The sequence below is a fragment of the Talpa occidentalis genome, unplaced genomic scaffold (genome assembly GCF_014898055.3).
Source record: "Talpa occidentalis isolate TD23 unplaced genomic scaffold, MPIMG_talOcc4v2.1 talOcc4.9, whole genome shotgun sequence".
NCBI lineage: Eukaryota > Metazoa > Chordata > Mammalia > Eulipotyphla > Talpidae > Talpa > Talpa occidentalis.
The window spans coordinates 14,422,902-14,450,642 of NW_023605305.1; the positions used below are offsets into that span (position 1 = coordinate 14,422,902).

The window sequence follows — 27,741 nt, forward strand, 5'->3', positions numbered from 1 at the left end:
CGGATGCTTTGAGCGGTCAGCTTTTTGATGTCCCATGGGAGCCCAGCTGCCAGCCTGGGCGAGGGCTGGAAGAGGGCAGGGGCGTATGACCTTTCTGCCTACCTGGTTCCTGCAGAGCCCTCGGAGCCCGCCCTCTGCCTCCTTTCTGGAAGTGGGGTGTCCAGACTGGTCACGCACCAAGGACTTGCAGGACGGCTCCTTCATCAGTGAGGGAGGAGGCGCGGTGTGGGAGAGGCATCGTTTAATCTTTATCGCTGTCAAAAAAAAGGAAGAGATTGAGGCGTGGTGAAGACACATTCTGTCTTCTCCCTGTGACCACAAGCTCGTCGTGACCAAACAGATGCGACCACATTCTTCTCAGACAGGGAGGGCTTAGCTCGCTGGTGGTGGTCTCTTGACCAAGCGCCGGTCATTGCAGGTAGAGGCATTTGCAGAAAGTGCCATCCTGAGGGCTGGCTAGTGGCAGCCTCACCCTGGCCACCCTCCCAGGTTTTCTCCTGATATCTGAGCCTCAGAAGCCACCCTGCTCCCTGACCCAGCTTGGACTGAAGGCAGGGCTGGGCTGTATGTCCACAGGAAATCCTGAAAGCTCGGGTGCCAGAGCAGCCCCTGCCTCTTGGTGGATTCTTTTGGTTTTTTCTGTCTTGCCTGAATCATTCTGACATTTCCTGTAGTGGTTTGAGGATCTTTACATTGAGTTTCAGGTCTGCTTGTCCCCTGGCATCGTGGGGGAGATATGGCTGGTGCTAGTCGTTTCTGGTTTCTCATTGCAGAACTGAGAGTCTGTGGCATCTTCTTCTCCGTGGTTGCCATGTTTTCAACAACAGTCTGAGTTGGCTCGCTTGGCCTCCTCAGAGAGGTCCCGAAAGCTAAAGTGAGTTTCTGTTCCTTCATCCCTGCCATCTCTCAGGGTGAAGCATTCAGCTTACTAATGCCCTGTTGCTAGCAGTAGATGCCCCCTGCAGGGCCAGATCAACTGCCCCAGCCAGCACTACCTCTTTTAGGTCCTGGAGCCAGCACTCCCTCTCCATCCTCGAATCAGTACTACCTCCGCAGTCCTGAAACCTGCGCATCCTCTCTGGTCCTGATACTCCTGTGTCCTGGACACATCCTCTCTGGTCCTCTCTGGTACTTTGGAAACCGCGAAATCTCAGTTGAGCAAAGACGGCTACTGGGTAGCACCAAAGAGGCTACTGGGTAGCACCAAGACAACTGTAGCGATTGATTTTGGCCTGGGTTCACTTCAAAAAAGTTGTGGGCAAAATATCCATAACATAAATTTTTCAATTTAACCATCTTAATGGGTACAATTCAAAAGCATTAAGTACATTCATGATGTTTTGTGACCCTCACCATTGTCTAGTCTAGGACCTTTTCATCTCTCCAAACAGGAACCCTGCGCCTGTTGAACAGCCTCCTCCACATCCTCAGGCGGCCCCAATCCGCTTTCTGTCTCCATGGCTCTTTCTGTTCTGTATATTTTACATAAATGGAGTCATACTGTGCATGGCCTTAGGATGCGTCCACAGTCGTCCATACCAGGGCATGCTTCAGTTTTTTTTACTTTTTATGTCTGAAAATATTCCATCGTTTGGATGTACCACATTGTGTTTATCCATTCACTGTTGATGGACACTTGGGATACTTCCATTGCTTGACTGTTATGAATAATGTTGCTATGAATATCGTGTACACATGAGGGGGCATATGTTTGCAGTTATTTTTGGCGCATACCTAGAAGTCGAATTGCTGGGCAGTATGTAATTCTACGTTGGACATATCGCGGCACAGCCAGGGCAGTTCCTCACCTGTCCTGTCACACGTGCTCCTCAGCAGGGTCTGAGGGCCCTTGGTGACTTTTGCAGCCAAGGGTGCTGGTCCCTGTGGCGCAAACCCAAATAATGATCTGAGGTGAACCTCGGCGTAGGGTGGCTGGGACCACTGGGATCAGCAGGGAACAGGGAGAGACACAGGTCTGGGGACGGTGGGTGGGGCCGGGCAGCCCGGACTCTGGCCCTGGACGTGGTTAGCCTTCTCTGGTTCCGGGGGTATGAATGATGAGCGTCTTGGGGCCCCACGGTGGATGTGGGGGGCGCAATCACAGTGGTGTGGATGGGTGTGAGCTGTCAGACCCCAGGTCTGGGATGGCAGCCCAGTGTGGCCACACCTGGGAAACCAGGTTACAAATAGAGCAGGCAGGTGTGAGTCCAGCCCACAGATTAGGCTGATGGGTGGAGGGAGCACCCTGCTGAGGGGTGTGGTGTGCTTCAGTATGGAGGTGCCGTGTCTTAATCCCATGTAGTTCCCTCTCCTAAGACAGACGGCTGTCAGCCACCCCACCTGAGGTTAGGCTGTCATCACGCACGCGGGCTGAGATCGCACGTGGTCAGAACTATCCTTGAAAATCTCTCATTGCCACCACCTAACCCTTGGGAACTCAAAAGCCTGGACTTAGCTTCTCCTGTTTGCTTTTTAGTGGTGTCTTCACTGTCCGTGGGGTGTGGAGGCCAACGTCTAGTTTGAGTGGAGGAAGGAGTAAGTAATAGGGAGAATAAAGAGATTGGCGGGGCCGGGGGTGGCAGGTAGGTGGAATGACTCTTAAGTTATGTGTGTGTATGCAGTGACTTGCCAGGCCTCCTGGCTGCTGTTCTGAGGACTAAGGTAGGTGTGGGGCTGGGAGGGCCGGAGGCGGGTATCACTCTCAGGGCTCAGGTCTTACAGGGCTGTCCTCTCACCCCTTGTCATAGCAGCTCATGGAAGAACCTGGAATCACACCTCCATAATGTGCAGGAGCACCAACTCTGCACAAACAGGGTTGGGGTGGCCCCTTTGCCATCCCTGAGGTCTGGGGGCCCAGCCTGCATCTGGCAGGCACCTCCTCTGGAGCACGTGGGCCAAGTCAGGGCAGCCTTGTAATTGAACAGCACGACAGCGTAGGAGCGCTGCTCCTGCGCCTCTGCCTCCTCAACACGGCTGGTAGTCAGGAAGCATGTCCCCAGTTTACAGACTGAGGCTTAGAGGGAGTGGCCTTCAAAGTTACACGATTAGGGAAAGGAGGAGCTGGGACGCACACCTGGGCCCTCCAGCCGTAGAGTCAGGGCCTTTGTTTTTTTTTTGTTTGTTTGTTTGTTTTTTTAAAGATTTATTTATTTATTTATTTTACAAGAACCAGGGTACAGGCCAGATGCGTGGGAGGGTGAGAGGATTCACCAGAGACAGAGTGGGGAGCAGAACAGGCAGACTGACAAAATACACTGCTGAGGGGAGCAGCGGGTGTGACAGGAGAGGTCTGCTGCGCCATGTGAGACCCTCGCTGGCCAGCCGGGATCAAACTGGCACTGTACAGGCTTCAGACAGCTTCAAAGCACAGCGTTCAACCACCTGCGCCACCAGGGGAGGCCTGAGTCAGCGCCTTTGTACTGGGTCCCACTCCTTAGGGATGCCCTCTGGGGTTGGTGCCGGTCTTTTCCTATGTCTCTTTGTCAGAACAGACGATGGCCTTGGGTTCATGAGGGGCTAAGGACCCAGGCAAGATCAGGGCCACCTCTGATCCTTTGGCGATTAGCTTTTCCTTTCCCTGGGCTCTGATCAAAGGTGAGATGGGTCTGTATCCCCTGGCTAGGCCAAGGCCATCCTGGCCCCCAACTATGACCCAGTCTGTGCCCCTTTCTGGGCAGCAGACCTGATGTGAAGTTGGCTGAGGTTTTTGGGTTGAACCTCAATTCTGAGGAGGCCGAGTTAGCATCTTCCTCTACATTCCCCATTTTCAGCAAATGGTAAATTCTACTTGAGGGCAACATTCAATTATGAAAATCTATTTCTCTTGCCACATTCAAAAAGTCTCCTAATGTGCCTTTGTGCACACACAAATTTAGTGACACATCACTAAATGTGTATGTGGTTGCCATGGAGATGTCTCTCTTCTCACACAGCATTCCGAGAGCAAAGAGAAGGGAAGTTTTCTTTGTAAAGAGAAGCAGAGCAGAACTTTGCTAATTGTCATCACACTAATCCCCGACTGTCACTCTTCCCTGACTACCTGTCTCCTACCTCCTGTCGCGCCACATCAGCCTGCCACGTTTCCTTGGGAATTTCTCGAGCCGTGCTTTCAGCCTTTATGCCAGGCAGGTCCCAGGACAGACCCTCCGACGCTTGATATGAGCTTTCACTTCCCTTATAAAGCACGCCTTCCCAGCCGGCTAGCACTTGCCACTCAAGTGTCAGAAGGGCTCTTGGTGCCAGGTCTCTGCAGACCTCACAGGCTAAGCAGGGCGTGGGCAGGGGGGCGCTTTGTGTTTTCTGCCAGGGACTCTGAGCTTCGGCTTTGTCCCGGTGACAGAGCCTGCTCAGACAGACACAGTGTGCTAACACCTCTGGAAGGTCTGAAATCCCAAGTATTTTCTTAGCAGTGTGGACTCCACGTGTGGGGAAGGTGGAGAAGCACCAGCAGATCTCGCGTCTGATCACCAGCTTCTCTGTGGGTGCAAGTCCACTCCATCTGCTGACTTTCTGTCCTGAGCCTCCCCATAGGCAATAAAGTCCTTGGATTTTGGACTTTACCAGCAACTTCTGAGAGCTCTTTGGTCCATGTTGACTGCCCCTGGTCTTGGGGCTGGGCAGCCCTTCTGATAGGTTCTGAAGTTCAGGCTTCTGGGTCTTTTTGCCCTGAGGTGGAGACTTAACATCTTGCTTGGGGTACCAGCCCTGGGAACCTAGCTGTTACCCCCATTCTCAGCAGCTCTGCTTTTCTCTGTAGCCTCTTTGACTGTGAAGCCAAGAGATGGTGTCAGGTCTTCTGGGTCTGTCCATCCATACTCGTGATTTTGTTCCTGTGGCTTCTGGGCTGGTAGATTCCAAGTGTGTCTCAAGGGGATGCTCTGGGTTCCTGGGTTTCTATGAACCTGCTTGCTGCTCCTCTCCAGCTGCAAGCATCTGACAGAAGCATCTGGGTCCTTTCCAGTGCCCCCTTGAGACAGGGTAAAGTGCAGAACTTGAGTGCTTCTGGTCTTGTTGCTTTTCATGTAGAGAGGACTAAAAAGCTGCATCTTGCCCGTGGCTGTGCTGGCTCCCAAGGGGACCTGTAGCCCCTGGACATGCCAGTGGCCTTGGTGGTGGTGTGGAGTCAGCTTATGACTCTCAAAGCAGAGGGTCTGACTGCAGCGGCCCCCATGTATGCCGGTCCTGGAGCAGACCTCTACGTCCCACAGGCCTGAGGCTGGTCTTCTCTGCCACAAGACAGGCATCCTTCTTGCTTCTGTAGCTCAGTCCTCAGCACTGTCTCCTACCCAACAGTTATTTCTCCTGGCCTCCAGGGATGGGTGAGGATGCATGTGGCTCTTTGTGGGTCTGTGACCTTGTTGAACACGTGTGAGTTTGACCAAGAGCTGAGGGGTCCAGCCAGCAGTCAGGTAGTTGGTCGGAGCCTTTCGTTACCCAGGCGGCGCCCAGCGCTCCCATGCTGAGGGCTGCTGAGACAGAGCAGCCTCTGCAGGTTGCCACTGCCCAGGCTGCTTCTGTGCAGTTGTTGCTTCTGGGGTTTGTCAGCTTGTTTTAGGGCCTGTGTGGGGAGCTGGTGACCTCCCCACAGAGAGATCAGACATCTTCTGCTTGACTCAGTGGCCTCTCTGTGGCCCAACCAAATCTCCTCTCTAGCAAGGAGATTTTAACAAAAGGCAGCTCTGTTTGGGACCATGTAGAACTTATTTCTGATACATCATGTTCTGAATTCTCTTTCTGCTGTTTTAGACTCTGATAAATCTGCCACACTTGGATGTATAAATGGCTGTTAAGGAGAGCTGGCCGAGTCTTTTTCACTCCTGGCTTGTACAAGTAAATATCAATTTAGTCCTTATAGAAGAAAAAGTAAGGGAGACTTGGTTTTCTCCCTAATCCACAAACCCTGTAATTCTCACCTGGAAAATGTGGCTCTCCTATTTCAAATCCGTTTTAATGGTGCAGGCTAAAGGAAGGCTTTATGACTCTTATCTGAGCTTGTTTTTAAACTTCTTAAAAAATTCATTCAGTGAGAACCTCTCAGAGGAGAAGTTGGCTTAGGAGAAAGGGAGTAAATGACCATGGAAAAGGTTGGGTGGGAAAGTGGGTGCTGAGGAAATGCCCCCCTGGTGACCCCTCAGAATGGAATCCACCAACTAACTGAGCAAACACATCCATTGGTGGATGCCCAAGACCAGGGGCAGCCATTGCCAGGTTCTAGAGCTCCGGCTGGAGACCCCCTGCCATCCTCCTTCTGTCCCGGGAGGCGTGGCAGACTGGCCCTGGCTGGAGGCTTCTCATGATGCTGAGACTGGCCAGCCAGAGGACAGACTGCCCGGGTTAGGAGAAGAGCGGGTTCTGGATTCTCGCAGGCCTGGCTCTCACCTGTGCAGGCTCTTCAGTGGTATTTTAAGCCTCTCTCGCAGCCCATTGTCTGTGCTTGGGGCCGGGAGGTCTATCCAGGCTGCTCGTTGTCCCACAAGTAATGAGTCAGGCAGGCTCCTGCTTGGCCCTGCCCTTGTCATTTGAGAGCAGCTTCCCAGCAGAGTGCCACCCCTGGCACTCTGGACAGGGCCCCGCATGGGGCCCTGTGGAGGGGCAATGAGGTGAGGCTCAGTTTCATCAAGATGCTCTCCGGTGCATGCACCTCTGGCCAGCCCTGAGGTCAGCTGTCAGAAGGAAAGAAAGAGGTTCCCATGGGCAAAATCGTGCTTTGGGGGTTCTATCAGGCTGAGTTCAGGCATTTCCTCAGACTCCTGGCTTGTGGGATTTGGAAAGCAGTGCAGTCCTGTTCCCCGAGGCACGTTCACTGGCTTTGTGGCCCCACCTCAGTGCTGGGCTGGGCCCCGCGGGAGGGAAGCCCCGCTGCCACCTGCCCGCCTGCTGCCAGTGGCACTCCCCCAAGCCAAGTGCTTCATCCTCCCAAGTTGTCCCATCAGCTGCTGCAGCTCCTGACTCCTGAGTGACCCCAGAGCCTCCAGACGCTTGCAGGGACACCAGTAGGCCATGCGTCGGGGCTGGAAGGCCTGTGTGGACTCTGCGCAGTCCGGGCAGCCTGGGATTCCTGCCACAGGACAGCTGCCGCCTTCCTGGTTGCTGTTGGGAAACAAATGGTTTCTCCAAGTGACACTGGGACTCCTGTACGTGTGACTTGCTGCCAAGGAAGCCTGCTCAGTGCGGTGGAGCCACGCTCTCCTGGGGAGTGAGACTCTGCTAATGTGTTCTCAGGTTCTGTTCCAGCTGGCGCCAGCCACTCCTGTCCCACAGGCTGGAGGCCCCGCACCCACCCAGGCAGCTCTGGGCTGAGCCTCTTGGTGTGTGGCTGGTTAGCGGAGACCAAAGCCTGCTGCCTGCCTCAGGTCGTACCATCTCCCCCTCCGGGGAGGGCCTCCTTGTGGGCTTGCTCCTCCTGAAAAAGTCTGGGTGCCCACCCATGGACATGCACTGGGAATGGGTCTCGGGGGCTCAAGCCAGGCAAACTGAGGCCACTGCTGCCTTCGGGTTACTTAGCAGAGTGCCTGCCACATGGGGGGTGTTTCATCAGTGTCAGCTTCTATTGTAACTCTCTGCCGAGGCCCCCTGGAAACCCCAATACCCCAGCTCTCGAAGGGTCCTCATAAGAAAACCTCTTTTTGAGTTGTGATGTAATTACTGTGTGTCCCTAGTTCAAGTGCCCCCTTTATTAGGTGCCCCGCCACCCCACCCTGGATGAGGGCCTCTCCTCAAGTGGGGAGCTCCACAGACTCCCTGATTTTCCCAAACCCTCTTGAACAGATATCAATGCCCTGGACTGAGGGCTCATGTCTGAGAGAGGGTTTTGGTCTTAAGCTGCTTCCCCCAAACTGGGCTGCTAGGCTTTGGCAGCGTCTAGACATTTTTGGTTGTCACAGCTGGATACTGCTGGGACCCAGTGGGTTGGACCAGGGATGCTGCTAAACATCGATCATGCGCAGGACAGCCCCCACAGCAGTCTCTCCGGTCCAGAATGCCCATAGTGCTGAGGCTGAGACACTTGATTGACCCCCAGCTTGACAGGGAGGCAGGTTTGGGGGGTTGCAGGAGCAGCATCACCCAGGTTCACCCCCCTGAATCTTTCATCCCTTTCTAACCCAAGAACCTAGAATCACTTATCTCTTACCTACGTGCTGTGCAACTGTGGGCTAATGTACTAACCTCTCTGAACCTCAGTTTTCATGCCTTATACACAGAGATACCGGGGCTTGCCTTTCCACGTGAGGCTCTACCACAGACTTTGCGTCTGGTGTAGAGATTATTATCTTAAAAGGTCCCAGGATTTATGAGACACCTGACTCCAGAGGGCAAAGTTTGTGAAAGGAAAGCAGCTCTGACTTAATTGGGGGGTCGGAGGGTGAGTGTCGAGCTGGACCCAGGCTCTGCATCACAGAAGCTCTGTCGCATAGGGCGGGCGGGCACTCACCCCTGAGCACGCCCCGGTCCCAGGACTTAGCCGTCGCCAGCAGCTTTTCTCTTCTCCAAATAATTGTCCTTTCTTTGTGCTTAGCAAGCTTTTACTTTAATCTGTGTGTGAGTGCACTGGGAAGCCTGACTTTACGACAGATGCTCGGGAACATAATCTGCTCACGTTCAGGCTGTAAATTTTCCGTGGTTCCAAAGTGCCATGGAGTTCACCAGAACACATGCTGTCCTCTGATAATTGGAGTGCCTTCAAACAAAGCAGGGCTTTATTGGCTTGAAATAACCAACTCCTGAGCTAGTAGGCTACTTTAAAAATGAAACTGAGAGTATGTCTCTGATTGAGGGCCCCAACCTAGAAGATCCTGGATTAAGGAGTTAAGTTACTGTGTGATCTTGGGCCAGTCCTGTAACTTCTGCCGGTTCGAGCTTCACCTGTAATATGTGAGGCCAGAACTAGACCCCCCACGCCCCTTCCCGCCCCGCTCCTACTCAGCTCCTGGGCTTCCTGGCTCTGGGGAGGGACCTGCCCTCCGAGCCTCTCGTCCAGTCTTCCCTCCTGAAGGGTGTGGGCGAGCACAGAAATGACCTGTCTCTTCACCTCTGCGATTGCGATTGTCAGATGCTCTCAAAATACCAAATGGCTAGTTTAGTTACACAGAACTGGCTGACACTTGTAGTTTAAATCTCTTTTCTTGGCTTCAAGGGAGTCAGCTGAGTTTGACAAATACAAATGGAAAACTGTCCTCTGGTCCCTGGGGGCTGGAGATGATCGATGTGGGGGCAGAGGAGAGCTGGTGAGAAGCTTCCTCCCACATCCCGGGGCCACACCTGCTCGCGCGCCTCAGGTCTGCTGGCCACCTCAGATCAGGAGTGCTGACTTCCAGTGTCTTGGTTGAAATCTCTGCATTTTTAAAACCCTCCAGAACATGACACGTCTCCCTCCGAGCCCTGTGCCAGGGGTTAATAGGGCAATATAAAAAAAAAAAATTCACTCTTACCTGGAAGATGCACTTTCTCCCGAAAAAGAAAAAAATTGTCCTTGAGTCTAATGTGTAAAATAGCTCCCCAGGGCCTGGAGGGGGGTCCCCAGGAGCTGCAGTGGCGGGAATAGTGGCTGGGGTGTGGGGGCTGTCTCTAGATGGATTTCCTGTGAAGCAGATGTGGGTCTTAGGTTGGGATTGTCGTGCCCTTTGAAAGACAGCCTTTCCTGATACGGCTGCTGGCACATCTGGCACCTTCGCCAGGGCTTTCAATTTGCCAGTTGCGTAGTGTTTCCAACCTGCTAGCTGAAGCACTTGCCTCCATTTTCTAGGGTTAGCTCCTGCTTGAAGCAGACAAGCTGGCATCCCTGTTCCTCCACTGTGAGTCGGGCTGTGCCTACATATGTCTGGCCGTCCTGCTCCTCCAAGCCGCTGCTATCAGCAGAGGATGAAAGGACGCGGCACTTGTTCGGTCGCACCCACACAGGCCTCTTGCCCCCTGTTTGGGCTCCTGTTTGGGGAGGAGTCATGGAGGAGGAGGGATTGACCCCTGCTGGGTCGTAACCAGACTGAGGCCCCGTCTCATGGTAGGCTCTGCGTGGAAAATGACCCCTAGGGCCCTCAAGCACCTGAGCGTGGGCCTGCGCCCCACACTGCCCATCCCCGGCTGGCAGCTGTGTCCTGGAGTCCTTCACAGGAGTGGAGGAACTTTCAGACTGAGAGAGCCCCCCTCAGGGTGTGGGGAGAAGAGGGGAGGGCAGGGTGCTCGCAGCAGAGGAACAAAGTGATGAAGCAAGGCCCCGAGGCAGGCAGTGGCGAGCAGGCCTCCTCCAGCCGGAGGTGCTTCCCTTCTAGTGAATCATCCACACACACAGCACTTTTATGGTCTTCATTATTCTTTAGCAAGAAATAATTTCCTTCTCATCTGTCACTTTAAGACTAAGGGCTTTCCACTCCCTGTGCTGAGAGTATAGTAGTTGGTTGTACTTCAGTTCTATTTATGTCCCATTTGGGGGCTTGGGGGCTGCCCTTTGACAGACACACAAAAAAGAGATTGATACAGCCCGAGCCCTCGAAAAGCGAGGAAGCAGAATGGAGAGCTCCCCGACCCCGTTGAGGCCTGTTACCCGCAGGGCGGTGGCCTTGGCGAGTTATCACTGGCTACCACTGCCTTTTACTTGGCTCTCCTCTCAGCCACGCTCATTTCACCGGTGCCCCCCACACTCAGCCTGAACCTGCACACCCTGTGGGAAGCTGAGAGGCACCCCGCTTCCCGGGGTCACCTGCAGTCTCCTTTCAGCCCTGGCTGCTGTCATTAGCTGTGCCACCCGCCTCTCCAGCCTGTCCCTGAGCCCAGTGCCGGGGGAGAAGCTGTAGTGGGAACAGGAGGCCGGGCAGGCCCAGGGCACTCATTCCCAGCACACGACAGAGGACTCGAGCTGTGGAGGCACCACCTGCCTGGTGTCCTCTGCTTTCACCCCACTGCTCCCAGGCGGGCTAGAATAAAACCCTGACTCTTGGTCAGCAAATCCCTGGCCCTATAGTGCGGTCGGGGGTGTGAACTCCAGGCTGTGCCTAGCTCCAGCCGAAAGGATGAGGATGGCCACACACAGCGCCTGGCCTACCAGCTGGACACCTGCCACGTGAGGGCTCCCCCACATAGGGAGCACAGCTAGCCAGCCCCCCGCTGTGCTCACTATTTTCTCCGGGCCTCCTCCCTGCCCCTCCAGCCTTGAACTGTCTACACAGGACAGCATTGCCTGCTCATGAGCACCTGGTCTCACTCTGGGTGGCGTGGCAGAGGCCGGTCATCCTTCCCCATGGCTTGTTCCTCTTCACAGTCTCTCGGGGGGAGAGAAGGCTCTCCTTGTGTGGCAGTTGAGGGAGCTGAGGCTCAGGCGTTTAGCAATGAGCCGAGTGACACAGCTACAAGGTAGCAGAGCCAGTCTGAGTGCAGAGGGGACCCTGCCATGCTGCTCTGCCCTCGATCACAAGAAACACAAACCATGACTCCAAGGGCTGGCCTGAGTGGGTGGGGACCGGTGCCAGGGGCCAGTGCACCGTGTGGGACTCCTCTGGATCTGCTTGTCTCATAGCTGAGACAGCCCTGAAAAGCCTTTGAAATCAGGGCCATTTCATGCTGATCACTTACGCCCCAGTACTTCCTTCCCCTGGAGTTGATCGTTGTAATTCTGCTCTGTCCTCGGCTAGTTCTGTCCTCCCTCTCCCTCCACCCCTACCTCGAGTCCCCTCTCACCTGCCTCACCTGCAGGAGTCCTCTTTGTGCTTCACTCCCTAAAAAACACAGTGCTGTCTACACCTCCTCCCACCCTCCAGGAGGCTGGTGCCAGGGCCCGGGAGTCCCTCCAGAGAACACCCTGGGACACCCTTTGCTCCAGGAATCTGAGCTTGGCTTTTAGAAACCCTAAATCCATGGAATTTGGGGGTGGGCAAAAAATAATACAAAAGAAACATTTTTTTAATGCAGAAGTTACATGTTACGCAAGCACAGCTCTAGCTGCGCTGATCACATTCCTGGGGTGAGTTCATGGAGCTGAGTTTACTGTGACCCCAGAACAGGCCTTGGTCGGCCTGTGGGGTGCACACAGTGGCTGGCTGGAGCCGAGCTGTGAGCCCCACTGTGACCCCTTCAGAAGCTTTGCAAGCTGATGCTTACAAACAGCCATTATTTTAAAAACTGATTTTATGAATTGACAATCAAATAAGGACACGTGCAGAAAATACTCAAAACCCATCACTTCCTAATTATTTTGCTACACTTTGCTATTTACTCGGCAAGTGTGTCGCCTCTAAGTCTGTCAGAGCCGGGTGCTACTCTGCATCTCTCCCAACACAGCCACAGCTCGACACTGCCATGGTGGGAATATATACATCATAAAAATTGGCCAACCAGGATTTGGTGAATTGTTTCCTTGGCTGTGTAGATGTAGGAAAATAATAAAATGCTGATCATACAGATTTAAAGGTGTATCATAAAGAGCAAAGTTGAAAAAAGTTTTTAAAAACTGCATTTCCACTCAGAGTCAGCTCACTTCGTTGGCAAACTAGTGCAATTCTAGAATGTTCTTGTTATTTTTGTCTTATTTTTTCACGTCAGTATGTCAACCCCTGTGCCTGCTCTGGGAACTGCACACTTGCCAGCGTACACGGTTGTGTGCGTGGCACACCCATGTTTTTACCACCTCCAGGCCTCAAACTGGCATCCTGAGTCCCCTTTTAGTCACCGACTCCTTTGTTTAACAAATAAGTATTGAATGTGTACCGTGCGCCAGGCCCCAGGAACACAGCAGTGAACTAAACAGACATGACTCAAAGGTGTTGTCTCCGTGGTCTGCATTTACAGACACAGCCCTCCTCGGGGCACAGGTGTCCCCTCTCTGCCTTGATCTGCCCCACAGGGCCAAGCTCCACCTCCACCACGGCCACGTCTTTCTCACTGACGAGCATGCGCGTCAGCTGAAGGCAGCGTCCGAGCATCGCTTGAATACTTGAAACTTGTAAAGAAGGCCCGGATTGCATGAAACAGTCTCCAGGCATACCACCTCAAAGGGCCGTCTCCTCTGAGTATTGAAAGCGCTTTGTGGGAGAAAGCCAGTGAGAGGAAAGCAAATTCACCACTTCTTTCGAGTTTGTGAAAATAAGAGGCATCCTCCCAATCTAGTGATTTGGTAGCTGTTCTCTGGCCTGTGGGGTTGGAGGAGATCTAGAACAAGCCCTGGGCACCGGAAAGGGCTTAAGCATTTAATATAGGCAATATCACCGGGTAGCCTGCTGCTCCACTCATCTGTTTGTTCAGCAAATACAAGTGCCTGCCCTGCCAGGTGCTGCAAGCTCTGTGAGCTGCCGAGCCAGACGATCTGCCTTCTTCCCCCGGAGAGACTTTTCAGACTCGCGGGGCAGTTGATAACCCAGAGTGCTGGCCGGCGAGCACTGCGTGAGCGTGCCCAGAGCCGTCCCAGCTCCCTGGAGTCGGCCCCCTCAGCTGGCTGGCCTCTCCTTTCTCTGTTCGTCCCTACTTATTGTTGCTCTCAGCTTGTAGTTACAGAACTGTGTGCATGTCTGATTGTCTGTCTCCTGCCAGAGCATCAGCTCCAGGGACAGTGTGCAGCACAAGTAGAATTTGTTGAATGAATGAATGGAGGGAGGAACAGGCAGGGAGGAGGGAGATGGATGTAGCCCAGAGGGCCTGCTGGAGGAAGAGCTGGTGCCGGAAGGACATTGAGTGGGTGAAACCAAATTTGTATTTGTCAAGATCCCACCCAAACCTAACCTTGTAGCCCTTTCTTATGCCTTCCAGGGACAGCTCTCTGACAGAACACAGCAACATGCATTATAGTTTCATGTGACTGTTAACCTTTTCTTGGGTCATAGACCCCCCATGCCAATCTGATAAATACTGTAGCTCCAACACCCAGAATAATGTTCACAATATGTATGTGTGTACTGCAGGTGCACACACCATGCACACACACACACAGAGTCAGATTCAAGGGGGTTGCAGGCATCTGTTCTACCCATAAACCCCAAATCAGGAAGCCTGCCCACAGCAGGCATGTGTCCTGTTCCTCTGCAGCCCTGTATCTAGCCCAGTTCTGGGCCTATAAGCAGTACTTCATGTGCAGTATCAGGTGGATGAATAGAAGAGTGGATGAATAGACAGGGTATAAAATAAGTGTCCTGATTTGCCATGGCCTAGTTAGAGTTGAGCTAAGAGTCTTCAGAGGGAGAAGGGACAGCTTTAGTGAGAATAGGAGCAGTCTTTACCCCACTGGTTTGCCTGGCCCCTGACATTGTGGTTCTGCACACACCTGGGAGGCCCACTGATCCATAAGGCAATTTTTCAAAACAGAAACTCGGAATACGGTGTCTGATACATAGTCTGATGATGGACAGGATATTTTAAATTGAACCTGTCTTCAAAAATCAGGGATTATGATTTTTAAGAAACATCATTTAGTCGTGAGGCTGATTGGGTTGTTCTTGGAGCTTCTTGAAGCCCCGGAATGGGGATGATCAGGGATGAAGCTGCATTTCCCCATAGAGGCTATGTTAGTCCTCCAATTCTGGATAGAGCGCCCAGCATGGCAGCCCGTCTGTCCTCCATGTTGTTTTTTATGATCACCTGTGTTGAGTAACTGATCCCTCGTCCTACTTCTAAACGTTGCTTATCTTCTCCTCAGGACTGTCTCCCCAGTCCCATCCCTCTCCCCCCCCAGCCCCCTTGGTGAATCCTTGGCTTTTTAAATGCTCAACTCTAGAAGTTTAAAGGTTTTTTCCTTCTATTTTAATTCCTATTTTTCTTTTTTTTTTTTTTAATAGAGGCATGTTTTATTTATTTATTTGTTTGTTTTGTTTATACATGCACTGGGTACAGTCAGAAGCGCGGGAGGGTGAGAGAATTCACCAGAGCCAGAGCGGGGAGCAGAGCAGGCAGAAGGACCGAAGTACACTGCTGAGGGGAGCAGCGGGCGGCGGGAGAGGCCTGCGCGCCATGTGGGACCCTCCTCCGGTGGTCGGGGAGCAGCCGGGGATCGAACCGGCGCCGCGGAGGCCGCGGGCAGCTTCGCAACCCAGCGCTCAACCGCTGCGCCACCGGGGAGGCCCTTAATTCCTATTTTTCATCTTAAAGCATTTGACAATGTTGATTTTTAGAAGTCAGAATAGTTCAAAACCATGGGGGGAAGCCAACAGCACTAGCATTTGCTTGGAAAACAGTTGTCAAGGAAATAGATTATGCAAAACATCCCTCCCAGGAGAGCACTCTCTTTCTGTATCCCCATGCTGAGCATTGCTCTCCTGTATGGTCGTGGTCACAAAGGTAGCACTGACAGGTCATTTGTCTAGCCAGCATCTAGTTATGAATTAAAGCCCCAGCTGGCCCACTCTCAGGTCAGCAGCCAATGGTGGATGAAGTTCAAGTTCAGTTTGTAATGCGTCCGAAATGTTCTTGGACTTACAGGAATGACAGAGATTTCTTGGCCCCAGCTGTAGACAGGGGAATAGGATTCTGTAAATTCTATTAGCAGACAATGGAAGCGCCTGATAGATGGATCTGAAATTGCAAAACGTTGTTCGATTAAAAGAAGAGATGAAGGCCCGTGAGGCAGGGGCTGTGACTCAGGGCGCTCACATAAGGAGATACTTATCTCATGATTAGAGAGCTGGGGCCAGGCCCCAGCTGGTAGTGCTTGGAGAATCCATCACTGTTAGGGCTGGTCCATGTATGTGCTTCAGTTAGGAACGGACCTCACAAGCAGGGCTGGCGGGTTTAATTATCACTTGTGAGAACTTCTTTGAGAAAGTGTTGGCCCCTTTAGAGTTATGGCCGCCGACACTGGCAGATGGTTAATTACAGACTTCACCAGGCCGGGGAAGCGCAGGGTCCACGTGTACATGGGCAGAGCGGCTGACAAAGAGGCAAAGGGATGTCTGTGTCTCCATTCTGTCCATTTGCGTTGGGATCTATTGTGTTTGCAGTAATCTTTAATTATAAAAGCTATTACTACGGGATGGATTATCAATGTTATTCATTTCTGTGATGTTGCCTGGTAACATCCCTTTGTACTCAAGACAGGCATATTTCTATAGTTACAGGCTGAAGAAGCAAACTTCCTTGCTTCTGCTCTTTTAGCCATTTTGCCACCATAGGATTATAAAAAGCTATTTTGAGAGACCGTTTGAGCCCCATCTGCAGGGTGACAACGGCCCGAGTCTTCAGAGAAGACTTCATCCTGACCACACTGGTTCACGATGCAATTCCCCAGTAGCAAAAGTGAAAAACGTATCCGAGCAGTTAACTTCACTCTGTGTTCCCTTTTCAGATAATGTTCTGTCCCATTACTGACCAGCCTCTGCTGCGGGACACATTTGGCACGTTCCTGTAGTTGCAGGCGAAGCTGTAAATCTTTGGGTTTTTGATTTTCTCCAACCTGAGAAATGATCACTGATGGAGAAGATAGGGCATTGAATATTGCATGTAGAGTCTATTTGCACCTCTGTGAAGTCAGGTTATCTCCATCACCCTGCTGGTTTTGAAAATGCTCCATTAGTGGAAAAAATGGTGGCAGAGTTATCACCAGAAGTACTCAAAATCACTCTCTTTAAAGGTCACACTGGTGGAATTTTCAGATAACACTTGGCATTGCTTTTTTTTTTTTTAAAGTGGGGAAGCAGCTGCTCTAGGCCTGGGGAGAGGTCCTCTGCTGGGTTTCAGATCTCTAGTTAAGTCTGTAACCCCACAAAAGTGGTTATCGCTTAAAGATAATTACATTCCACATTGTTCACGCTAAACTCTTGAGATGGACTGATTGGCATATTTAAATCTCATCTCCCAGGCATTTGCTAATTATCATAGCCTAGTTGGGGGAGGAAAAAAAAAACCCCTAATCAAATAGCTGTTTGGAGATGCTTTGCATTTTAAAATTGGCTAGGTTTATCCTAGGAAGAGAGGAAATGTGCCTCTGACTTCCTCTGGTTCTCTCCCTGACCTCAAGAGGGTTTCAACCTTTAATGGTTTAAATAGCCACAGTTCAGCACTCAGCACCCATTTTTGCATTTGCATTCTCTGTCTTTTTGCCTCATCTCCATCCCTGATCCCCTTTCATCACCCTGGAATGAGCTTTCTCACTTAGTGACTTCCCCCCAGGAGGGGGCTGCTGGATTCCAACTAATGAGCCTCATCCTTTTCATTCCTTTTAAGTGGTACACAGCCTGGCCTGGAATCAGATCTGACAGTGAAAGTTACTCACCTCTTCCTCAGGTTCATAAATGGGACACCAGGTCCATGGTGAGGACAAGAGGTGTTTCTTTCTCCTGCACAGAAAAAGACAAAAGAGCAGCTCCTCAGGTTGAGTTGAAGCCTCCCTTCCTGGAAGAGGCACCAACACTTGCTGTTACCTTGTTCACAGCAGCTGGAGAAGACCTCACCCCGCCCAGCCCTGCCCCTGCCAGCTGAACGGATGGCGTTTTGTGCTGTTTCTTTCAACTGCTGTGCTCAGAATTGGGAAAATGTGGTTTTTCTCCTTTACACAGAGTACATGTCTGTCGGTGACAAATCTAGCCAAGGCCTTTCTTGTGTACGGGGTGTCTGAAAGGGCCTGTCTTTGAGATTTATGAAAGAGCCCCAGTGAACCACCATCACCCACAGTAGTGCCTCAAAAGCAAAGGGAAGAGGAATTCTGTGACGGTTTCATCAAGTCACCTGTCAGGGCCATCAGTCCATTTGTCTCCCTTCTGCGAGAGGGTCTGTTTTGCCCGCTTGGCGGGAGCTGCCACCCGCCTGCTGCAGGTTTGCAGGCCCAGCAGGATGCAGCTCAGGAAAGAGAAATTCTGGGTCTATCAGGAGCCAGCGCGGGGCAGGTACATTTGGTTATTTGCCAGCGGGGTGTGTGCATTGAAGGCGGGAGGAGAAAGCTCAAAGCCAAGCCTGACGAAAGACTGCACTCGTGAGCTTTGATTCTGATCATTCAAGCAATTTAAAGATCTGCACAACTTGGAGACTGGAGTTTTCTTTCTCTCTCCTAGTCTGTCCCATTAGTTCATCAAGATGAGAGCCTTCTGGTTTTCATAGTTAATTATTCTTTGGTATTCTGTTTCGGGGCTTTGAAATCAAATTGCTTGATGTTTTCCTCACTCCTGCGTGAGTGGCTTATCTGCCATATGAGGGCTGCAGTAATCCTTTCAAGAACACAGCGCTTCAGCTCAGCACTGTCAGGGAAGCGTCCTGGGTGTCCCGTGAAACGCGGTCTTGTGGGAGGCAGAAAACGCCACCAACCCCCTAATTATGAGTCCGGAAGGGCCACCGCACATCATCCATCATCACAGACCTAGAGAAATGAAAAGAAAGCCTCCGTGGAGCTGTCTGATTAATGCAAACTCCAGGAGTGCTTATGGGGTGGCAGCTGCCTGGCTTCATAGGATGAATGAGCTCTAAGACCTGAGTCATTTCATATGGTATTTGTAAGGCTGAGCGGGTCTGTTTACTGCTTTGCAATTCTCTCTGCTGGTGTGAACAGGTAACCCTACCAGCGGGTTTCACAAGCCTTTTTAGCCAAAAAATAAAAAATACATACTTTGGAATCTCTGCTGATGGACACCTAGGAGGAATAAAAAGGAAAGTCTAGTGCATTCCCCAGCTACACGTGGGAAACAAGAGGAACATATTTTTTTCAGACACTAATTAAGATCTCAGCTCAACTTCACTTAAATCCTACCTGGGCCACCTCCAGCCACTGTCATACTCTACCCTCCGCCTTGCATGATCTTTCTTCATTGTCCTGATCTTTCAGAATTACCCTGCTTATTTCGTTTCCCTTATTGTCTGTCTCCCCACGCTAAGACATACACGCCACCAAGCATGGGCACTTCTTTTCTTTACTGCTCAGGTACCAGCACAGAGCAGATGCTCAATATGTGGCTTCTGAACGGATGTTAGCGGGAAAGTTGAGGACTGCACAGGAAGAGGCAAAGGTTGAACTCAGACCTGGGTTTGAATCCAAATCCTCCAGCTATTGACTGTGTGTGCTTAGAATAGTTACTGAAACTTCTGACCCGCTGATTCCTTAGCTATAAAATGGTCATACTACCTGCTTTCCAGAGTGGCAGTGGGAGACTAAATGAGACAAAGTATATGATAACACCTGGCACAGGGACTGGTACAGGGAGGCGCTCCATCAAGACTGGCTCATTCCCCAGGCCTGGATAGAAGCAATGTTACTGGATAAGAAACGGTCTTCACGGCCTATGAGCATCCAGTGTTCTCAGCTTCCTCCTTGAGTCCAGGAATGTAATCTCCAAAGAGAATCATACTCTTCCTCTTTTGGCTCCCAGGAGAACCCCCCAGAAAATATAGCTGCTTCTGCATGATTCTACATAGATGGTCCCCAGCCCCTAGGACTCTCTACTCAAAACTGGTTCCTTAAGAGTTGGCAACATTGACTAGAAAACAAGGCGCCTCCTGGGCCTTCTGTTATGCTCAGGAAGGACCCCCTGCTGAAGAGGTCACGCAGGCCCCTTGCTGCCACAGAGTTGCCACTGACAGTCTTTAGAAATTATTTAAGCAAAACTGAACTTCCAGATTTCAAATGCTGTTTCTCCCTGGGAAACAAGATTACTTCTCTCCACATGCCAGTCAAGAGCTCTCACAGCTCACTTTGGTATTTTCCTTGTTTTTACTTAAACCTGTGTTTTTGTTCTGGTTTTCCTCCTTCAGCATTCTTCACATTTAGGCAGAAGAACGGATTCTGCCTCTTTTGCATTTCCTGAGGCTCCAGGCTCTGCTGGGGTGGTTTTAAAGCAGGTCAGCCATCCCTCTAGCAGACTGAGTCTTCAGAAACTGAGAATTTGGATGTTTCTTATTTTCCAAGAAAAGCACATCTCAGGACAGGGCAGCCTTCCCAGGCACAGGCAGCAGCTGGTCTCCTTTCTGACTCTCTGTGTGCTGCATGCTGGCCAGAGGCGCCCGGTCGATGTTTTGTTCATTTCAGTCATTAGACAGCAGAGCAGCCTGGTGAGGTCGAAGGACACATCCTTTTGAATCAGCCAGACTCCAGCTTCAAACCCTGGCTCCGCCACTTGCCAGCTACATGGCCCAAATGTTGGGAAAGGAGAGGGTGATCTCACTCAGAGGGTTGTGGAGAGGGAAGTGGTGTGCGGCCGTGGGTAAGTGCAGGCTCCTGAGTTCTCTGCATCCTCTGCCTGGCCCCACCACTGTTTGTCCTTTGTCCGTGGATGGGGCTAAGTGGCTTCATCCTGTAAACTAGAGATGATGGTGGTCAGCCCCTTGCAGGTTTGGTGAAGGGCTTGCCCAGAGCTCGGCAGCAGTGAGTGCTCAAGGCGTGTCCCCTGTGGGCTGGCAGAGGCTGCACATGGGCCGTGACCATCACTGATGTGCTGTGTGGCCTCCTCTGTTCGGCCAGGTCCCCTGCTTGGGGTTGGGATGCGTCGGTGTCTAGGACACGGAGCTCGAGGGCAGGGGACACAGACGCGAAAGAAATGATTACCCTGCAGAGCACTAAGTATTGTCACTGATGGATGGCAGGAGGCTGCAGGGGAACAGTGAATTCCAGAATGCTGGGGCCCCCCATGCTCCAGAATAGCAGAGCTCCTTATCTTAAAAAGGGGCTAAGTGGAGTGGAAAGAGCTCTGGGGATTTGGTGACCTGTCCATTCTGTTTTCACTGGCAAGTGGAAAGGCACTGAAGGGGTACCTTCGTTCCTTGTTGCCACAGTAACAAATCACATCAACGCAGTGACTTCACACAAGTGTATTCTCTTGGAGTTCTGGAGGTCAGAAGTCCACAATGGGCTAACATCAAGGGAATGTCCTGGTTGCATTCCTTTCTGGGGGCTGTCAGGAGAAAAGCTGCCTGTCCCAGTTCCTGAGGCAACTGCATTCCTCGGTTTGTGGCCCCTTCCTCCACCTGTGAAGACATCCACCTGGTCACCGGCCCTTCCATCTCCACATCACTCTGAGGATCCTGGCGATTACATTGGGCCCACTTGGGAGGTGCAGGCTCATCACCACCTCAGGCTCAGCTGGTCATTCCATCTTACCTGTGCCATATGCACAGGTTCCAGAGACCAGGATGTGAGCACTTGGGGGGCCATCATTCTGGGTACCCTGTGGGGGAAGGGGCTGTATTGTGTGTGAGGGGCTGTCCAAAGGCCCATGTGGCTGAGATGTGGAGAGGGAAGGAGCTGGGAGAGGTCAGAGGCAGGCCTTTCAGGCCTGGTGTCTGGAAAGGATGAGGCTGAGTGGTTTGCATTTTTAAAGGAGAGCTCATGGTTGTCTGGAGAAAGGCTGGGGGTGAGGGGAAGCGAGAGAGGAAGCAGGGGACCAGGCCGAGGTTCAGGGACAGTGGGGCGTGGGGGTGGAGGGGGATTAGAGATTCGTGTCAGAGATATCATCTCACACCGGACCCGCTGGTGAGTTGGTGTGAGCTGTGGAGAAAAAGGAGACCCCAGAGGCCTCTGGGGCTGTGGGACGGCCTCATGTTGGTTGCTGTAGAGTTTGATGTGAGAAAGTGGCTATTTCCTTCTTTCCTATTCAGACTTGTGACTGGCCAAGCAGGGCCCTCAGAGTCCAGTCGTCAGACAGTGCAGGTTGAATGCTCATTTTGATTCATCTAATAAACTCGTCTGATAATCACTATTACTGGGGTCATTATTTCAGGCTACAATATTCCTATTTTTATTGTGCACATATTACGTACTAATTACTGTGCTAAATGCTGTACTCTTAGGGTAATTTTAAGGATTAAATATTCTTGTCCTTTTTTTTTTAAAGACTTATTTATTTATTTATTTATTTCTACAAGCACTGGGTACAGTCAGAAGCACGGGAGGGTGAGAGAATTCACCAGAGTCAGAGCGGGGAGCAGAGCAGGCAGAAGGACCAAAGTACACTGCTGAGGGGAGCAGCGGGCGGCAGGAGAGGTCTGCGCGCCATGTGGGACCCTCCTCTGGTGGCCGGGGAGCAGCCGGGGATCGAACCGGCACCGCAGAGGCTGCGGGCAGCTTCGCAACCCAGCGCTCAACCGCTGTGCCACCAGGGAGGCCCTATTCTTGTCCTTTACTTTTAGATGAGTAAACTGAGACTCAGAGAGGTTAAGTGACTCACTCAAGGCCACCCAGAGCTCTCGAGAAGCTTTTCAAACCTTGATGTGTTTGGCTCACAGTTGGGGTAAAGTTTCTGACACTGCTTAATTCTGGATCCCCACGGATGGGATGAGGAGAGCCATCTGGACCTCACATGGCTGGGGAGTCAAAGCCCATTTTCATGTTCTACATTTGCCAGTCAGTGGCTCAAACAAACCCCAAAGGGACAGGGTAGGAGGCATCTCCCCCTTCTACTCCCACCCACCCAGCACAACCAGCCCCACCTGCATCCAGCCTTGGAACTAAACCTGGGGGTGACATGTGTTCATGGATGTCTCATCAGCAGTCACCAATCAGATCATTTTGTGGGGCACCAGGAGACGGGGCGGGGGGAGGATTGAGAAATCTAATGTGAGTGATTTTTAGGCACCAAGCAGCCAGCTCTGCATGGATGGTGCTGTAAGTGAAGGAAACCCTGACCCCCCCCCCCCCGTCATGTTCTCATCTCTTTGTCTGAGCGGTCATGAAAGCTGGGGTCCTCAGAGACCCAGCTGTCCTTTCCTGCTCAGCCCCTGCGAGCGGGCCCAGGCATCGCCGCCGTGAGGTACCCAGAGGCTCCGGCCAAGGTGTACTCATCTTTAATAGCTGGGATAATCCACCTCCCTTTTGGCAGCTTTGAGATGTCGCCACTGTGGCTCTGGGTCACTGCCCGGCCTGGTCCCATCTGTGTTCATGTTTTATTTAAAAAGGTAAAGGATGTCTCACTGTTTGAGTGCTCACCTCCCTCCTCCCGCTTGCCCCCAGAGAACTTTCCAGCACAGACTTTCTATTCGTTTCCGGCCGCTGAGGCTGTCTGCCAGGGTTGCCCTCTCCTCCCCTTCTGTGCACCTTTCCTTTCTTGCTCCGTGGTTCAGGGGCTCCACAGCCAGGGCGGGCATCTGCAGGTGGACGACAAAGTGGATTCTCACCACTTTCCCAGGAGGGAATCTTAGAACTTCAAGCCAGGTGGTACAAAGCACATCTTAAACAAGATCATACTGTCTACCTCAAACCAGTAAATATTTTTCATTTTCTGATTTCATGTCATTGTAATTGCTCAGGTGGGCCAGGACAGCTCTGGCTTGAGAAAGAGCTGAAGAGCTGTCTCGGGCACCTCTGTCATTGGGGCTTTGCTTTTGCCTTTGTGGGACTCGTGGAGGGAAGCCTTTGTGGCCTATTGTGAGGTGTTCTTTGAGTCTGTAAATCACAGACTGCTGGATGGAGGGACTTCCAAAGACTGTCTAGAGCTGCCTTTTAGCAGGACACACACACACTCCATGGCTTTTGCGTATTCCTAGAGCCCACTGGGGGAAGAGGTGTAATTTCCACCTCTCAGGTATTAGTTCTCACGTCTCTTGATCTTAGTCCTGTTCTTGAGGGGCCCCATGTTTCCCTCGCCCTGCCCCAGGCTGCCCGGCCCTGTCGCCACCTGGCTCCCTGGTCCGTGCTGCTGGAAGCACAGCCACCTGTGCTGGGTTGACTTCTGCGTCCTGCCCTTGGCAGTCACTTCTCTGTCTGGGCCTCACATAGCTCTTGTAAAATGTGGCTTTGAGAGAAGATCATGTGTCTGGCACTAAAATCCCATTTGACTCTTGAGATTCTGGCTCTGAGCTCCTGCTGCACTGTTTCTCCTGTGGGTGGGACTTCTCTCTCTCTCCCCGCCAGCTGTCACGCCCTCTCCTCTCTGCCAAGATCCAGTTCCATCCTGTCCACCCCATGGCCCAGCACCCAAATGCTCCCTGTGACTTAGGAGTAACACAAGCATTTCATTACGTTCTTCATTTTATTTATCTTTTTGCTTGAATGCAGTTTCACTTTTCGAAATGCACAGGCGGGACCTGTCCTTGCGTCTTCACCAGCAGCCGGGGAACCGCCACCCTTGGTGTTGCTGGTGGAAATGATTTATGCTCTGTGGTTTGAAACTAGTTTGGTAAGTCCTTTATTAGGGAGCCCCCGAAGGGTTGCCCTGGCCAAGGAACCACGAATCTTCACCCTCAGACACAACAGCTGGGATTAGGAGCACACAGCTGGGAACTTCCTTAGAGAGGTTGTCACATGTGGTTCTGCCAAACAAGACCAGGTTATTGAGCTGGCCCCGAACTTTGCCTTTGGACCACTGCTGCTTTTTGGCCTTGTCCCTAGAGTTCACTGGGTCTTTATCCTTCTTGGCCAACTTTTCAACACTTTTCACCAACACTTATCACCCTTGGGTGGCTTCACAAAGTTCAGAGAGTGGCACCTACCATGGGAGCCATGCTAAGATGTCCTGTTCTTTATTTTAACAACCTTTAATTTTTGTATTATAAACATTTCTAGACAGTCATAGAATATTCAGAAGATGCAGGTCGATAAGAAGAAAAAAAATAACAATCACAAAACTTCTCACTGTCTGACATAACCACTATCAGCATTTTCCTCCAGTCTTTTTTCTTTAAAACACTCAGACGTAGACCAGTCCGTTCCATATTTCATAATTTCACACCCTGCTTTTCTACTTGATATTATATAATGAGCATTTTGTGTATCATGAAACACGTGGAAATAATTTTTAATCTGATACTTTGCGTGTTGTCTTTATTTAGCCCTGGTGTGATTATTTCTAAATGGGGATGATCCCCATCCTGCCAAGGATCCCAATAAAATGAGACGGGCTGTGCAAGAGCTGCCTGCATGTCAGCACCGATGAGGGAGATGTGAGTCTCACCTCCTCAAGAGAACTGCTTTACTTTATTGTCACAAAATTATTATAGTCCTAGTCTCCGAGTGGTGGGTAAAACCTACTCTGTGGGTTTAATTTTTAAAGGAAACACATGTTAATAGCTTAGTTTTTTTCTTAGGGATGTCTTAGAGAGTCTGGCCTAAGGAAATTCCTCAGCCTGAGGAGCAAGGGCTGTGCACACAGTGTGGTGGCATCATTTATGACAGCTCAAAGCGAGGTTGCTGGCGTTGCTTGTTTGGAAGGAAGGCTCAGTTAGTGATGCCAGATCCACGTGCTTTGCTGTTATGCAGCTGTCAAAAGTGATGCTTACAAAGCCTTTGTCATCAAATGGGAAACGTTTATGTTACCATCACTGGGAAAAGCAAAGATGAATATGGAAAGAGTGGAGAGAAATCCATCAAATGGGAATATTTGATGGTTGTAATAGTCAAATGATGGGTGATTGTTTTCTTTCTGCTTCTCTACAATGAGCATGTTTACCTTGGATACATGAAAAGGTAGGTAGGTAGGTGAGTGAGTGGGTAGGTAAGTAGCTGGGTCAACCTTATTTTTAGGACTATTGGAAGAATATATGCCTAAGAGGGAAGTAGGGTACAGGACTGAGATCACATATGAGAGGAATGACCCAGATGTGGGGGATAAGGGCACAGAGGATAGAAATTCAGATTACCAGGACTTCTGGAAAATGCTCAGAACAACCAAAACGGACTTCTTTCTTTTGAGATCAGGAAGAACAGAGGGTTCTTCCTTACCCTGAACATGGTAATATAATTATTCAAGCATTTGTACATGGTAATATAATTATCAAAGGAGAAACTAAAATTGCTAGTTCCTCATTTTCTCCATCTTCTGACCTGAGTGGGTGGGACAGGCTTGGGGAGGGGATATGAAAACCCAGGGGGCCCTTTAGGAGCTGTGAGGAGCCTGCTAGAGTTTATAGATGTGGAGGAATATATGGAGGGTGAGTGAAGTAGGTGCACAGATGGAGGAGTGAAAATGTAACCCCAAAATTATATAGACATGTAAATGACTGACAAATTAATTTTTTTAAAGTGGAGGAAACAGAAGCTGTAATATATAAATTTGCATGAAAATGACATCAACCTCCAGAAAGTTCCTTAATGGTTGCTTTTTTTTTTTTTAATTTCAGACCTGTAGAAAAGTTGCAAAAATTTGGGGCCTCCCCGGTGGCACAGCAGTTGAGTGCTGGGTTGCGAAGCTGCCCGCAGCCTCTGCAGCGCAGGTTCGATCCCCGGCTGCTCCCCGGCCACCGGAGGAGGGTCCCACATGGCGCGCAGACCTCTCCTGCCGCCCGCTGCTCCCCTCAGCAGTGTGCTTCGGTCCTTCTGCCTGCTGTGCTCTGGTGAATTCTCTTACCCTCCCACGATTCTGACTGTACCCAGTGCTTGTATGTATAAATCAATCAATCAATCAATCAATCAATCAATCTTTAAAAAAAAAGTTGCAAAAATCTAACAAACATTTCACATTTATCCTTCACCCAAATTCCTCAAATATTAACATTTTACCCTATTTGCACACTCTCCCTCCTCTCTCTTGCTACACACACACATTATCGTTTTCTCAACATTTGAGAACAAGTTGCCAACATATTGCCCCTAAATACTTCATTGTGTATTTCCAAAAAGTTAGTTTCCTACATTAACACTGGAAACATTAAAATCAGAAAATTAACACCAATACGATACTACCTGAGCCTCAAAACCCATGCAGATGTTATCTGTTGTTTTGATAATTGTCTTTTATAGCATCGGCGATAATAACAACAAGAACAGTAATAGTTGCTGTTAGGTTTCTACTTCAGGATCACAGTCAAGGTCACACATTTCATTTAGTCCCTGTCTTTTAGTCTCTGCTGTCTGTCCGGAACGGTCCTCAATCTTCCTTTTCTTTCATATTTGGTATTTTTTAAGAGTAAACACCATTTGTGTTTAGATTGCCCCCCCCCCCCGATTTCTGTCCTTTCCTCATGATTCAGGCCGGGGTTGTCTTTTGGACAAGAACACCGCTGACATGTGTCTTTCTCTGTGTGTCATGTCAGCTGACATGTCGTCTGTTCTCCGAATAGGTTTTTTAAAAATATACAAAAATAGCAGCTTTGTTGAGATATAATTCACGTACTATAAAGTTTACCTTTTTCCTGGTGGTTTTGCGATATTCACAGGGTTGTACAATTATCTTCACCATCAATTTTAGAACATTTTCATCACCCCTAAAAGGCCCGGTGCCTGTTAGCAGACATCCCCCACCCCCTCCTCTCCAGCCCCCAGTGACCAACACTTCCTGCCTGTTCCGGGTATTTCTTACTCCAGGGCTCACATGCTGTGGACCCTGTTAATGTCTGGCTGCTTTTAGTAAGCACAATGCTATCATGGCCATGCCTGTTGTAGCATCAGTGCGGTGTTCCTTTTTGTGGCTGAATAATAATCCATTGTATATATTTACCACAGTTGGCTGAGTCATTCATCAGTCAATAGGCATTTGGGAGGTTTCCGCTTTGGGGCCATTACAAATAGTGTTGCTAAGCTGGTCCAGCCACTACAGAAAGCTGTGTGGAGGTTCCTTAAATTAATAAAAATGGAGCTACCATATGACCCAGCAATTCCGCTCCTAGAAATCTACCCAAAGCACACGAAAACATTAATTCGAAAGGAAACCTGCATTCCTATGCTTATTGCAGCTCTATTTATAACTGCTAAGATATGGAAACAACCTAAATGCCTCAAAACAGATGATTGGATCAAGAAGATATGGTATGCATACACAATGGAATACTATTCAACAATCAAAGATAAATGCATGTAATTTATAGCAACATGGATGGTGCTGGAAGGGATTATGCTCAGTGAAATAAATCAGATGGAAAAAGAAAAATATCAGATGCTTTCACTTATAGGAGGAATATAGGGGAGCCAAATAAGGGATCAAGGAGGAA

At 50.5% G+C, this 27,741-nt stretch overlaps 1 protein-coding gene across 1 annotated transcript in view; it reads left to right on the forward strand.

Annotated features, from left to right (window-relative positions):
* The window catches only part of MAN1C1 (mannosidase alpha class 1C member 1), a 120,913-nt gene that overhangs the window by 13,983 nt on the left and 79,189 nt on the right, over window positions 1-27,741 (forward strand).